At 38.8% G+C, this 15204-nt stretch overlaps 1 protein-coding gene and 1 pseudogene across 7 annotated transcripts in view; one reads left to right on the top strand and one right to left on the bottom strand.

Annotated features, from left to right (window-relative positions):
* LOC137223746 (RE1-silencing transcription factor-like) overlaps window positions 1-15204 on the bottom strand; it is a 190578-nt gene that overhangs the window by 162786 nt on the left and 12588 nt on the right. For 3 of the 7 annotated variants that reach the window (XM_067736112.1, XM_067736113.1, XM_067736109.1), the window contains exons 3-5: window positions 6488-6591; window positions 6165-6352; window positions 5275-5424 (exon numbers count right to left, since the gene is read on the bottom strand). The gene's annotated coding sequence lies outside the window, so the exon portion shown is untranslated. Of the gene's footprint in view, window positions 1-3; window positions 149-5274; window positions 5425-6164; window positions 6353-6487; window positions 6592-15204 lie in introns of all 7 variants that reach the window. The other 4 variants (XR_010943034.1, XR_010943035.1, XM_067736110.1 and 1 more) reach the window with 3 other exon arrangements.
* LOC137223175 (polyadenylate-binding protein 4-like) lies at window positions 10478-11876 on the top strand (annotated as a pseudogene).

Below are 15204 nucleotides of genomic sequence, written 5' to 3'. Positions count from 1 at the left end.
TACCTCTGGAGTCTCAGCAGGACACACCATTCCCCACAATGTATTATGCAACTGTCTTGGTTTTGCTAGCTTGCCATCTCTACCAATGGAAGGATTTAAACAACACAGGTGAGAAAGAGTAGATGCAAAAGTCAGGCAGTTTAAATACCTAGAAAACAATAGCAAATCTTTAAAGTTTGGGCATTTCTGTTACTCACACTATCGTGTTTTTGGCAAATACTAGAATGAAGCAAAGTCATATTTTTACATATAATCCACTCAGTGTTCAACTGTCCCCATCCCTCCTTTCTCCATCCTGCCCTGGATAATCTTATTCACCCCTGTAACTTAACTGACCCTTATAGCAGGGATGGCAAATACATGACATATAGTTCTAACATACCACGTAAATGTTTTGTTTATGGTCTATCTCCAAGCACTAGGATGTTAGTTCCACAAGGGTGGGGAATTTTATTTGTTTGTTTCATTCTCTGTTGGATTTAAAGAATCCATTTGGGTCATGTAACCATATCAATAAATACTCTAATAACTAAAATATACTCCACTTTCTAACTCTGTGACTAGTGTTTGGTCTACATTACCTTACTTCTCTGTAGTCTTAAAGACTCTGGACAATTCAGGACAACTTTAAGAATATCAATTACTCCTGAGACAAGGATCATCAATGGAAAAAATTGATAAGGAAATGCATATTTATCTAGACTCAACAAACCTTTCCACAAAAATAGTAACTTCACAGTGGAAGAACCTAACAGATGCCACTGTGAAGTTAATATTACCAATAATGGGACAAAATGACACCCTGTGACTCCTGATGTGATGCCCTGGGAAGTACACAATATGATCTCTGTATTTGTCCTGCCAAAAAATGCATAAATTGAATCTAATCATAAGGAAATACGGAAAAGCCCAAATTGAGGATATTCTACAAAATAAATGGCCTATCCTTTTCAAAAATTTCAGTGTTCTGAAACACTGAGGATAAATACAAGGGAAGACAGGGACTTACCTGGTGGCGCAGTGGTTAAGAATCTGCCTGCCAATGCAGGGGACACGGGTTTGAGCCCTGGTCTGGGAAGATTCCACATGCCGCGGAGCAACTAAGCCCGTGCACCACAACTACTGAGCCTGCACTCTAGAGCCCGTGAGCCACAACTACTGAGGCTGCATGCCACAACTACTGAAGCTCACGCCCCTAGAGCCCGTGCTCTGCAACAAGAGAAGCCATCGCAACAAGAAGCCCATGCACCGTAACGAAGAGTAGCCCCCGCTCGCTGCAACTAGAGAAAGCCCGCGTGCAGCAACAAAGACCCAAAGCAGCCAAAAATAAATAAATAAATAAAGACAAGGGAAGATAAAAAGAGACTAAAGAGACATAAAAACAACATGCAATACATGATCGTGGACTAGATTTCTGAACCAGAAAAAAAAATGCCATTAAGGACATGATCAGCACAACAGGCAAAAACCTGAATAAGATGGCAAAGCTAACAGTGTTGTATCAAAGTTAAATGTCCTGATTTGGATAATTATACTACAATTGGGTAAGTGAATGTCCTGGTTCTTAGGAAATATACACTGAAGTATTTAGGATTAAAGGGGCATGAATGCCTGAAACTTACTCTCAAGCGGTCCAGAAAAAAATAAAACGTATATATAGATAATAGAATCCTAAAGTAAATGAGGCAAAGGTAACAACTGGTGATTCTGGGTGCAGAGTATAGGAGGGTTATCTGCAACTTTCCTACAAATTAGAAATGATTTCAAAGTAAAAGGTTTAAAAAAAAAAACGGTATCAACTACTCTTTTTCCCTTTATACTAAATAGCGCCAGACTAGTATGCTTTTATGGTTTTCCTTACTACTCTTTCTTCTTGTTGATGTCAATGAACTCTGGCTGCCTCTAGGTTTCATGTCTATTTTACAGAGAATTGTCAGGAGAGAAGGCAAGGCAGGGCTGAAGGCTTGCACTACACAGTAAACAGCATGGGGTTTGCAACAGCTAAAATGATCTTCAGAGCAGCTTTGTACTGTGTTTTAGGATTAGCAACAGTCAATAACTTTAAATCTCATGAAAATACTATGAATACATTTTGCTTGTGCAATACCATTTCCATCATCTCTGGATCTTCAAAATCATAAATAATACGCTCTGAAATATCTCTGTCAGACACAAAATCTAACGCTCTAAAAAAATTAATGATGAAAATGTCTGGGTTAATATATGGTAGGGTTGCCACAATGTGCTGACCAATAGCACTCTTTTTGCACCCTAGGAAAAAAAACATCATTAGAATATGAGGACACAGAGATCGTAGCCATATATAAACATCATAAGAACCATTTCATATACATGTTCATTATATGTATTTCAAAAGAAGCATGCCTCTCATATTTTAAGGAACGTCCTATGGCTGCTTTTCAAACCAATGGAACAGGTTTACTCATTTGATGGACAGACTGGTCATTTGGACCTGAGAGAACTTGCATTATCTACTCTCTCTGTCTGCCAAGATCCTCTAGAATTCCCCAAGGCTGGATTTGGAAATGACCTTTGGCTGCAAAACACAGACCCCCAGTCCTTTCCCCCAACCAAAAAAATTAAAAACTTTGGAAGAAAGAAAGAAATGAGGGCAAAATAAGAGAGAATATGGATAGACAAATGTGGGAAAAGCTAAGCACAAAATGAAAAATAAATATTAACTCTTAGTTGGTCTGTGAGGTATCTCCACATACGAACAATGTTTCAAAATTAACAAACAGCCTCTCTCATATAAGCGTCTCTTTTCCAATTTTTCCCCCTTTAATTGCAACACAGACAGAAATGAAATAAAAGTTACTAGCTTACACTGCATTACACAACACCTGGTTTCTCAGTTTTAATCAAATTTCTTTCCTTCAATATCAAATTCTATCTTCTCTTGGCCTCATAACCCTACATTATCATGGTCCATCTAATAAAAAGTTTCTGTTGTCTTCCTCCTCCTACTTCAGGCCTTCTTCCTTAGAAACCTCATCCCATCTCACGGATGTTCAGTAACAACTTTACATAAAGGATATGCAAATCTTCATCTTGATCTTTTTCCTGTACCGTCAACCCTCATGTCTCCGATTGCTATTTCATTCTTTCGACTTAGATACCAATTATTCCATTCAGTCTATTATTTGTTTCATCAAAAAAAATTTTCTGAATAAGCAAAACATTAAAGCAGAATGCCTACATCATGCACCACCCAAAATCTTTTGTCTAAAAATGAACTCACTAGGTTCACTCTAAAAACCAATTCTTGGGAGTTCTCTATTTTATCTAGGACCTCAGAGTAAGAACCATACAATCTTAATCGACTCATTCTCATATTATATCAAATTTATCACTATATCTGGATGATTTTCCTTTCTCTGCCACTAATTAATTCATTTTGCCCATAGCTGCCATGATAATCTGTCTAACATACTGGGTTCTTACTTTTGCCCTCCATAATCCAGGCCAATGCTTATCAACAAAAAATGCACATCACAGTCACCTGGGGATCTTTTCCAAACCCTTGTGCTTGGGCCCCGTTCTACCCCCATTCACAAGTAAAAACCATTTTAATTCTTTAAAACACCTATTCTACACGGGATTTTAACTTCAGGCACTTAAACATCTCTGATGTTCAAGACTCCTTCTTTATAAAACTTATAAAAGTGATATTAGACTCTGCAGAACTGTTTGTAAGAGCACAAGACTGGAAACCTAAATGTCCATCAAAAAAGAAATGGTTCAAAAAATTATGCTACATCTACACATGGAATATCACAGCTCAAAAACAATGATCAATTGCTGATCTAAATATATTTTTAAAGGATACCAGCAACCTTCAAACAGTGCATATGTTATGCTCCCATTTATAATTTTGTGTTAAGACTATTTCTGGATGGATTCATGAGAAATTATCAAAAACAGCTACCACAGGACTTCCTTGGTGGCGCAGTGGTTAAGAATCTGCCTGCCAATGCAGGGGACACGGGTTCGAGCCCTCGTCTGGGAAGATCCCACATGCTGCGAAGCAACTAAGCCCATGAGCCACAGCTACTGAGCCTGTGGTCTAAAGCCCGCAAGCCACAACTACTTAAGCCTGCGCACCTAGAAGCCTGTGCTCTGCAACAAAAGAAGCCACAGCAATGAGAGGCCCACGCATTGCAACCAAGAGTAGCCCCAGTTCACCGCAACTAGAGAAACCCTGCGCACAGCAACGAAGACCCAACGCAGCCATAAATAAACAAACAGCTACCGCTGGGGAAGAAATCTGGGGATCAAAGGAAGACTACTTTTTATAGTGTACGCTTTTTTGTAATTTTTTGAACTATTTTAATGTGCACATGTGCCTTATTCAAAACAATTTAATAAAAAATGTACATGAAATTAAATAAGAGTTGATTACAACAAATTTCCAATACAGTTGTAAAGATTAAATCAAGCAAACTGAGTAACATAATTGGCACATAGCAAATATTCAAGAAATGCTAGCTGTTATTATATTACATTATTATAAGCAACATGCCTAGGGTAGGCAGCTACTAAGATAGTGCTCGATGATCCCTGCCTACTATTACTGACTTGTATAATCCCCTCCCTTGAGTATGGACTGGATGTGCTGACTTGCATCTAATAAATAGAACTTGGTAAAAACGATAGGATGTTGCTTCCAAGATTAAGGTATAAAAAGATGGTGATTTCTAGGAATTCCCTGGCAATCCAGTGGTTAGGACTTGGCGCTTTCACTGCCAGGGCCTGGGTTCAATCCTTGGTTGGGGAACTAAGACCCTGCAAGTCTCGAGGCGCAGCCAAAAAAAAGAAAAACAAAAAAAAAGGTGACTACCATCCTGCCCTTATGCTCTACAAATTTTCTTAATTACTCTCTCTGCCAAAGTGAGCTGCCATGTTATCAGTTGCTGTATGGAGGGGAGCCAAGCGGCAAGGAACTGATTCCTGCCAACAACCATGCAAACGAGCCTTAAGATGATGACTGCAGCCCAGACAAATAACTTGACTGAAGCCTTGTGAGAGATACTTAGCTAAAGGACCCAATTAAGCCACATCCAGAAACTGTAAGATGATAAATGTTGCTACTGGAGTGATTTATTACACAGTAGTAAGTAAATAATAAAATACCTAGCATATAACACTGATAATATGCTCCAGAAAAACTTTTTGACTAAACATGCAGTCTGGTAACTTACAAAACTAGACCAACAGGAATAAACCCAAACAATATCATGTAATAGTCCATACCTGTCCTCCTCTTGCCAGCATGCTAACCCAGATAGTGGGTCAAAAGAATTCTCCAGACATGATCTACACTCTCCTGTAGGCATATTTAGAATCCTTTTTGGCAAACACAAACGTTGTGTTTGTTGCCATTTTCTCTTGACCAATCAGAACCTACATGGACAATAAAAGTTACAGCCATAAAACCCACAAGGTCCTTGAAGTAGAAAGAAGCATGAAATCTGCATCTTAATTTAATCTCATCATACAGGCTCACTGAAACATCAATTCTTGAACTTTACAAACTCCATTTTGCAAAAATGCTCCACAGAAACATACAAGTTTGAACAACTGACCAAATTTCTAGTGCGTATTATATACAGCTAAATAAAACTTTGGTTTATATAAATTCAGCTGTCACCCCCCTAAATAATTCAACTACCACTTTCAGATTATTCTATAGAAAAGCTTACTTTTTAATTTCAACTTTCATAATTTAAATCTTAATGATAATTGTGTAATTTTTAAAAAATAATGCTACTAGGGCTTTCCTGGTGGTGCAGTGGTTAAGAATCCACCTGCCAATGCAGGGGACATGGGATCGAGCCCTGGCCCGGGAAGATCCCACATGCCGCGGAGCAACTAAGCCCGTGCGCCACAACTACTGACCCTGCGCTCTAGAGCCCACGAGCCACAACTAATGAGCCCACACGCCACATCTACTGAAGCCCGCGCACTTCAGAGCCTGTGCTCCGCAATAAGAGAAGCCACTGCAATGAGAAGCCCGCGCACCGCAACGAAGAGTAGCCCCCGCTCGCCGCACCTAGAGAAAGCCTGTGCACAGCAACGAAGACCCAACACAGCCAAAAATAATAAACAAATAAAATAAGTTTATAAAAATAACGCTACTATACCTTGTCTGATCCATTAATAATGAAGTAGCCATCAGGATCCAAGAGGCATCCATGTAACTCACAAAGATCATGATCTGCTAAGCCATTTAGTAGATAGTAAATTGAATGCAACATAACTGGAACTTTACCAATAAAGGTTTTCTGATGCTGCATCTGAAGTTGTTCTTCACCTTCTTTAATGACTGTTTCTGTTATAAAGTGGAGCAGAAAATAAAAGCAGATCACAAGTTAATAGTAAGGTAATTGTTAAAACCCTCAACTGGTTAAAACTGCATTTTCTAAACTGTATTTCAATATCAGCTGCTGGAATAACTCTTTCTTACGTGAGATTTCTTAATCTGGCTTCACGTGGCAACACTGGTGAAGCAGCACCATCTCTTATGGGCTTGGAGAGGTAAAGCTGTTCAAACTTCAGCAAATATCTTGGCTAAAATGAAACCAAAAAACATGAAGAGGGTGAATAACTTTTTTCCATAAAACTTTTGATGATTCCATTTAAACCACCATTAACATTTTGAGTAGAAAAAACTCTATAAACCGACTAAATCAATCCACTTTAATATGGGTACTCTCCAAAGTCAACAGCCATATTTCACAGACATAAAGTTTTATACTTCATCACTTTCTTAAGGTGTAAGACAAAAAGCAACATTTATCAAGAGTTAATATATCGCAAGTAAGTAAGACTATACACGTATCATACGCTCTGAATTTATATGAAACAATTAAAATGGATTTGCACTAATGATCTACACAGCCGTTTCATGTGCCCTCTCCTTCATTCAGGTCAGAAGTACAGTTACCAGGAAAAAAAGAAAAGATAAATTTGGACAATTAGAACTATACTCTAATCTCATCAATAGAACATAGAAAAACTAAACCTAACTCTTCAATTAAACATAAAGAAAATCCTAATTACTACTCTACATAAAGGACTGAATACTTCTAGCCCTGGCTGACTATAGCTCAGCCCTTAGCAGAAAAAAAAAGTTTTCAGTAACATATCTATTTGTTGCCCAATAAAACAAGACCCACGAAAACTTTCCAATTATAAATGGATAGTGTATTTCTCTCTAGATCAATTCTCAGAGGAGGAGAAGATGAGAGTAAGCAGACCATTAAAGGTAAATTGTTGACACCCAAGCTTCCCAAACTGGAGTAGGAAAAAAGCATAGAGAACTGGTGGTGATAATGAGTCAAATGGAAGCCAGCCATCCAACTACTCATTTCTACTATCACTCTAGTATAGGACATTATTATCTGAAACCCAAGCTATACCAAGATTTTAATCTGACTCCAGCCTCTCCACGCCAAGTAAACATGATCTCCAAAGTAACCTTTCTAAAATAATGCTTCATGCACATTCTTTGACAATCTTTCCACAATTCCCCTTGACATCCAATGACATCCAAAGGCTGTGACAATCTGGTTTCATCTTATCTTCTACTAATATCTATCAAAAACAAATCAAACCAAAAATCATATACTGTTATAGACCCTAAAATCTATCCCCAAGCCAAATATTGATATACCAAGTATTTATTTGCTGAAATGATTAAGTATCTTTTCTCTACTAAGACAAGTCCTACCCTGCCCTTCAGAGTTAAAGTCCCTCCCATCTCTTCCTGTAGGCTCTGATATACCAGCTTGAGACATCTCTTCCTCCATAAGTACTTATGACACTGGCACTTTGAAAATGCTACATTATAATATTGTTGTCTCTCTTGTTTTGCAAAGACCATGAAGAGAAAATGCTCTAAGTATAAAAAAGGCATTTTATGCCCATTTTCCAACACAGTGCCAGAAGTGCCAATTATTTTTGTTCTTAACAGCAGAAGTCTGTGCAGCACCTCCAGTCAGAATGAGAATAATACATCAGCCCTTACAAGATAAGCTACAGAAAAGAGGGACTGAACTGGCCGGAAGTAATATTCTCTCTTTCTGTCTAATTCTATTTCTGGGGCTCTCCCTACTTCCCCTTGTTTTTCAGTTTTCCCTGTCCCTCAAGGCCCATCATGCTGCCTCTCTACTCAAAAACTAGAGTCAGTCATTATTATTCATGTAAAACTAGATTCTAAAATTATAGCCTTGGGACTTCCCTGTTGGTGCAGTGGTTAAGAATCTGCCTGCCAATGCAGGGGACATGGGTTTGATCCCTGGTCCGGGAAGATCCCACATGCTGTGGAGCAACGAAGCCCATGTGCCACAACTACTGAGCCTGTGCTCTAGAGCCTGTGAGCCACAACTACTGAGCCCACGTGCCACAACTACAGAAGCCCGCATGCCTAGAGCCTGTGCTCTGCAACAAGAGAAGCCACCTGAATGAGAAGCCCGTGCACCGTAACGAAGAGTAGCCCCTGCTGACTGCAACTAGAGAAAGCCCCCGCGCAGCAACAAAGACCCAATGCAGCCAAAAATAAATAAAGTTATATAAAAAATAAGTTAAATAAAGTTATAGCCTTGCTATGATTTTAACAATGCTAAAAAAACATGCATATGAAAACAGAGACTACAATGAACTTAGAAAAATTAAAACAGCTAATATGATTGATGGTTTTCCTTTATTATATCTTCTATTGTTATGATAATGTATTTCATGCAACAAATAATCAAGGGAAAAAGTCCTTCACATACTTTTTCTTTTATGATTCCTTACACTGTAAAAGAAAAAAAGTGAGGTTTTTCCGAAGCAATATAACTATTTCTGGCTTGCTTCTCTTAGTAGTCTATCATATCTCTGAGTTCTGTCTTACTGGCTATTAAATACTTACTATCTGAATAAGGATTAGGGTTTTACATTACTTGCAAAAATGCATCTCTTCATTAGTAAGAATAAATCAGGAGCTGATTGATGATACTAGAAGAACACTACTAAAAACACCTACAGACCCTCTTCTTTTTTTAACTGTTAGGCCAGGTGAGTTAAGGACTGAAATTTCAAATCAATACTCTTATTTATGTTACTTTATTAGAATAACCATTTTACTGGTTCTTCAACTTCTCTACTAGCATGCTGTTTCCGCTTATAGGTCTATAGGTGGAGCATCTTCCACAATTCTTTGAATAGACATCTGAATAAACTCATCAAAAGCATCCAGCTGTTGTCTGACCAAGCCTTTCTTGTCAAAATGGGAACTGGAAAAACAGTTGAGTTCATAATCAGTTACAACTCAGTGATGTTTTCCAGCATATTTCCCCATTTCCATTATTATTAAATTCAGTAAATACTAATCATTAAATACCAACCACTCTATATAAATCATTACAAAAAATACTATGTGGTATCCAAAAAAGGAGTAAGTCTAAGAACGCTTTCTCTGTAGAACTTAGTTAAATTTGGGGGAAAGAGACATATTGGTAAAATAATTCAAACAGAACTTAAGAACTATAAGAAAGCCCTAATTTACAAATGTCCTTTATATATCAATTTCATCCAATATGTTTGAAACATTTCTTGAAAAATGCGTCTGAAGATAAAAACTAAAGAAAATGCACAAAGATAAAAACAAGTATGACAACATGAATGGACCTTTAGATAATTATGCTAAGTCAGATGGAGGACAAATACCATATGATTTCACTCATATGTGGAATCTAAAAAAAAAACCCCAAACCAAACCAACCAACAAACAAAAGAACAGAAAAACAAACTTACAGATATAGGACAGATTAATGGTTACCAGAGGGGAAGGGAGTTGAGGGGTAGTTGAAATGGGTGAATGGGATCAACTGTACGATGATGGATGGTAACTAGACTACGGTGGTGATCACTCTGTTGTATATACAGATGTTGAACTATAATGCTGTATTCCTGAAACTTATATAATTTTTAAAAAGGATTAAAAAAAGATAAAATAAGAACTCTAGGCGGGGTCTGCAGGGAGGAGAGCGGCCGGGGTTGGTCAGGGCGCATGCGGCCGGTGGCGCCTGCACGACCCGGTCCCGGTCGGTTCGGGGCTCCGGCGCCCCGCGCCCGCTGGCCGCGCGCCGCGTCCCGGGCCGCCGCCTCAGACGCCACTTGGGGAATTCTTTCCCCCGGCGGCTGTAACTTTAAACCGGCCTGAGCGAGGCCTATTTTTAGTCAGAAGCCAGCCACCGGCGAATGGCTGTGGAGAACGCTGAGATGGAGGGCCAGCCCGCCACTTGAAGATTCCTCACCAAGTGGCCGGGAAGGACCGGCTTGACCTAGGAATCCTTCTTTGAGATTTCAAGGTTCTGTCGCCCCCTTCCAGGGTTGGCCGGACTGGTTGCTGAGGGGCTTTTGACTGAGGGTGCTGCCCGAGCCTGGGGAGCTGTACATGAATGAACCGCATCGCCTGGCCTCAGAGCGCTGACTCTGAGGCCACCACGCATGAGCCCGGGCCACCCTCCTGCAGAAGTCACAACAGGAGCTCCTTAGGGACCGGCTTGTGGTGGTGAGGAGCCAGGAGATGCATGTAGGTGCCAAGTACCGCCAGGCCTCCCTGTACGTGGGTGACCTCCACGCGGATGTCACCGAGGACCTGCTGTTTAAGAAGTTCAGTGCTGTGAGGCCCGTGCTGTCTATCCGCATCTGCAGGGACCTGGTCACCTGCCGCTCTCTGGGCTATGCCTACGTGAACTTTCTGCAGCTGGCAGATGCCCAGAAGGCCCCGGACACCACGAACTTTGACCCTATAAAGGGCAAATCCATCCGTCTCATGTGGTCTCAGTGTGACGCCTACTTGAGGAAATCTGGAATTGGGAACGTGTTCATCAAGAATCTGGACAAATCCATTGATAACAAAACCCTTTATGAACACTTTTCATCTTTTGGGAAGATCCTGTCCTCCAAGATGATGAGTGATGATCACAGCTCCAGGTGCTATGCGTTCGTACACTTTCAGAACCAGATTGCCACCAACAGGGCCATCCAGGAGATGAATGGGGCACTGCTTAAGGACTGCAGGCTGTTTGTTGGCAGATTCAAAAGCCGCAAAGATCGGGAAGCCGAGCTCCAAAACAAAGCCAGTGAGTTCACCAATGTTTACATCAAAAACTTCGGAGATGACATGGATGATGAGAGACTGAGGGAAGTTTTCAGCAAATATGGGAAAACCCTGAATGTTAAGGTGATGACAGATTCCAGTGGGAAATCCAAAGGCTTTTTGGCTTTGTGAGTTTTGATAGCCATGAGGCTGCCAAAAAGGCTGCTGAAGAAATGAATGGAAAGGACATAAATGGACAACTGCTTTTTGTAGGCCGGGCACAAAAGAAAGCAGAGTGACAGGCTGAGTTAAAGCAAATGTCTGAACAGCTGAAACAGGAAAGATTTCGGCAGTGCTGGGGGGCAAAACTCTATATTAAGAACCTGGATGAGACCACTGATGATGAAAAGCTACGGAGGGAATTTTCTTCATTTGGATCAATTAGCAGAGATTAGTTAAGGTAATGCAGGAAGAAGGGCGAAACAAAGGGTTTGGCTTGATCTGCTTCTCCTCTCCTGAGGAGGCCACTAAAGCAATGACTGAGATGAATGGCCGCATCTTGGGCTCCAAGCCGCTCAACGTCGCCCTGGCCCAGAGGCTGTAGGAGAGGAAAACTTAATGCACCAGCCAGTGTTTGTAGCAGCTTGGGGGATGTTAGTGATCTCTGCCTGAATCCTCCTCAGTAAATTTCAAATCCCAACTGATGGGTGCTTAGTTTAGTAAACATTAGGATCGAAGGTTTTGTATACAAAGCTATTTATTTTTCTTTGGAGGAAAAATAAGTGAATCTTAGAACCTCGGTTCTTTTTATAGAGGCACACCATCTAATTATAATATGGTATATTTTTCTGATTTTGATGTAGTGCTAATAGCAATAAGTATAATTAGATATATTTTTACTGCATTTTGAACCAACTGAAGTGTGGTAATTATTTGCATTTATTGCATACTTCTTATTTTAATAATATTGCTAGCTTCAATTTCTTCCATGAAAATATGCCCAAAGTAGTTCTTATACCCAAGGATTGCAAAGTAATTTATTGTTACAAACAGAAATCTTCTAATTTCTCACCTATTTTTTTTAAAGAAACCAAAGTTTAAAAATTGCTACTACAAACTCAATATCTAATTTCATTTTGAATTAATGTTTAAAATACTAGGAAATAGTTGAATTTCCTTTCAATTTATATCCTGAAATGGTGTTTTTCTGATGGCTGAAATTAATGATGGAGTTTTTTAATGTTGCCTACAAACCTGCTTTATAGGATATTTTACTGTTCTTTCCATTGGTTGACATAATCCAGGTGCTTGCTGGTTATCAAAATTGTGACTTGAATAGTAAAACCTTAACTTCCACATTTCTTAAGTTATAAGCCTGTATCATTTCAGGTCAAAAAGTTGGCCTAGGGGCTTCCCTGGTGGCGCAGTGGTTGAGAGTCTGCCTGCCGATGCAGGGGACACGGGTTCGTGCCCCGGTCCGGGAGGATCCCACATGCCGCCGAGCAGCTGGGCCCGTGAGCCATGGCCGCTGGGCCTGCACGTCCCGGAGCCTGTGCTCCGCGATGGGAGGGGCCACAACAGTGAGAGGCCCGCGTACTGCTAAAAAAAAAAAAAAAAAAAAAAAAAGTTGGCCTACTCTTAATTCTCTTCATACATATACAGCATAAAATTATGCTTTAAGTTTTGAACCAGGTACCAACATTACAAAAGTCATATATAGAAAACACAGACATTCTCTTTAACAACTGTGTTTTCTAATCTCTGTTATACGTTGTAACATGTAATGATATTGTCTCAGGGTTCAAAACAGTAAAAGTTTATGAACTCCACGTCTCCTTTATTAGACCTTAAGAGCTATGTAACCTATGAAGGCTCACTTTTAGCCTTGATTGATCAGAAGTTCGCTAATTGATTTTCTGATAAATGGAAGTTGTATCACTTAGGCTGCTTTCCAGCATGATTTTTATTTCAGTCCCATTCCCAGATCTTTTATTCTCTTCTGCCTTTCCTCTATATTACTCAGCTCCTCTATACTTTTTAAAAAGGGTTTTATTATACTGACTTTTACTGTGTGCTGTTTGAAATCCACTTCGGAAATAGATGCAAGAGTTATTTATTTACATTTAAGTAATTACTTTTAAAATTCTGATTCTCTCATACCAAAGGTGTCTAAAAATAGTTTTGTTGTTGTTGTTTTATTTTTTTTTACTCTGCTTTGTTGTTTCCTGTAACCATATATTCAAGTCTTCTGTTTCATATATTACCAGTACAAAAGAAATATTAAAATATTTCCGTGGCAATACTTTAGCTATGAAAGAATGAGAAAATCTGTTTGTTTTTTTTGTATGAACTATATGTATATTCACTGTACATTTTCTAAATTTAAAATCTCTTTAGACAATGAAAAAATTATGGACAATGAAAAAATTACGGCAACACATAATCCTATTATGCAGACAGATCTTCTGTTAACATTTCTTGCATCTCCTCCCAAATTTCTCTATATTTATACACATGATTTAACAAAAATGGAATCATGCTATAAACCTTGCTTGAAACTGCTTTCTTAATTTGACAATACGCCATAGTCAACTTCCATGACCACAAATAATTATTTGCACTATAATTTTAATGACTTTTATCTTTCCTTTAATGTTTGTACCATAATATAACAATTTCCTCTTGATAAACATATAGGTTGCTAGATTGTTTCCTCCCTTTTTTTTCCTCTATCATAAACAACTTGGAGATAAACACCCTTTGCAAATTCTTAAAAGCTGATGTATATAATTATTTTCTTCAGAAAATGTATGATTCATTGGAATTAACGTTTAATATTTAAATTGCCCAAATGCTGTTCAGAGATTTGTGCCACTTAATATTTCTGCTATGAGTATGGAGGATTGCTCATTTCCATATACTCTAAGAACAAACGATTTTGTTTAAGTTGTTGTCTGATTCAACATGACATGTAAAAACAAAATATTTCGTTGTTATTTTACTTTTTTATCACCTCAAAAGTTAAACAGCGTTTCTTGTAAAAAAAAACACAAAAAACAAAAAAACCCTCTATTTGAATGACCGTGAAGATGATGATATCAATGACTAAAATATGGAATGGGTAAGAATTTCAACTTTAGGTTAAAATTATTCTATTTTGAATATGTTAAAGGTAAGATGAGAATAAGTCACTGAAGTGAAAATATTCAGCAAATGACTGATGATAACAAATGGAGCAAGAGTGAGAGATCAGAATTAGTAGTGTAGATAGAGAGAAATCACAGAATGATGCCTTAAAGAAGAACAAAGAATCTAAAAGAGTAGATGTACTGTTTATAAGGAATAGACACTTGTTCATGTCAGGGATGGGGAAGGAGCTATACAATGAAGATACAAGTAGATATAAGTGCAAGAGGAATCTCTCCCCTCACCACCACACAGGAAGAGCTGCATAGCTGGACTCAGCTTCTAGCCTCCTCTCCTTGGTAACTAACTCCCCCATCCTCAGATTAATTTTCTGAAACAACATGTGTAGCCCAACTAATCATCAGCCTCCCATTTTGACATCATCAGATTACCACACAGGTTACTGGCCAGCCTACAGATTGGCTGGCTTTGGGTCAAAGTCCCACCCTGATTCAATCCACCATGGCCACCAATATTAGAAGTCAGATGCTATGGTAGAGAACACAGTACACAATCATCCCTGTACAAGGTATGGCCTCGAGAATGGTGGGGGCAATTTCCTTCAGTAGAGACTGTGAGCTGACAGGAAAGAAAAATTTCTCACAATGATCTGGGTTAGCCATTGATATATAAGAAGCACCTAGAAGGCACTGTCCGTAAGATAAATAGCAATGGTTTTTATGGACAATTTACAATGAAAAATCTTTACAAAACTATGAACAAGTTTCAGTCCCCCACGGAGCTGAACCATAGTTAGTTTCCCCCAAATCATTAGAACAGTAGTACTTCATTCAAATGCTATTCTTTAAACACCTAAACTCTATGAATAGTTCATATTTATGCCATCTACCATCATAATTGTACAAGAAATCATCTTATTGAAAGCATTGGTTATATTAAGTAATATC

Source organism: Pseudorca crassidens, chromosome 4 (genome assembly GCF_039906515.1).
Source record: "Pseudorca crassidens isolate mPseCra1 chromosome 4, mPseCra1.hap1, whole genome shotgun sequence".
NCBI classification, from domain to species: domain Eukaryota; kingdom Metazoa; phylum Chordata; class Mammalia; order Artiodactyla; family Delphinidae; genus Pseudorca; species Pseudorca crassidens.
Note: the sequence above shows the minus strand (reverse complement) of the source record. Positions and strands in the feature narration are given on the sequence as shown.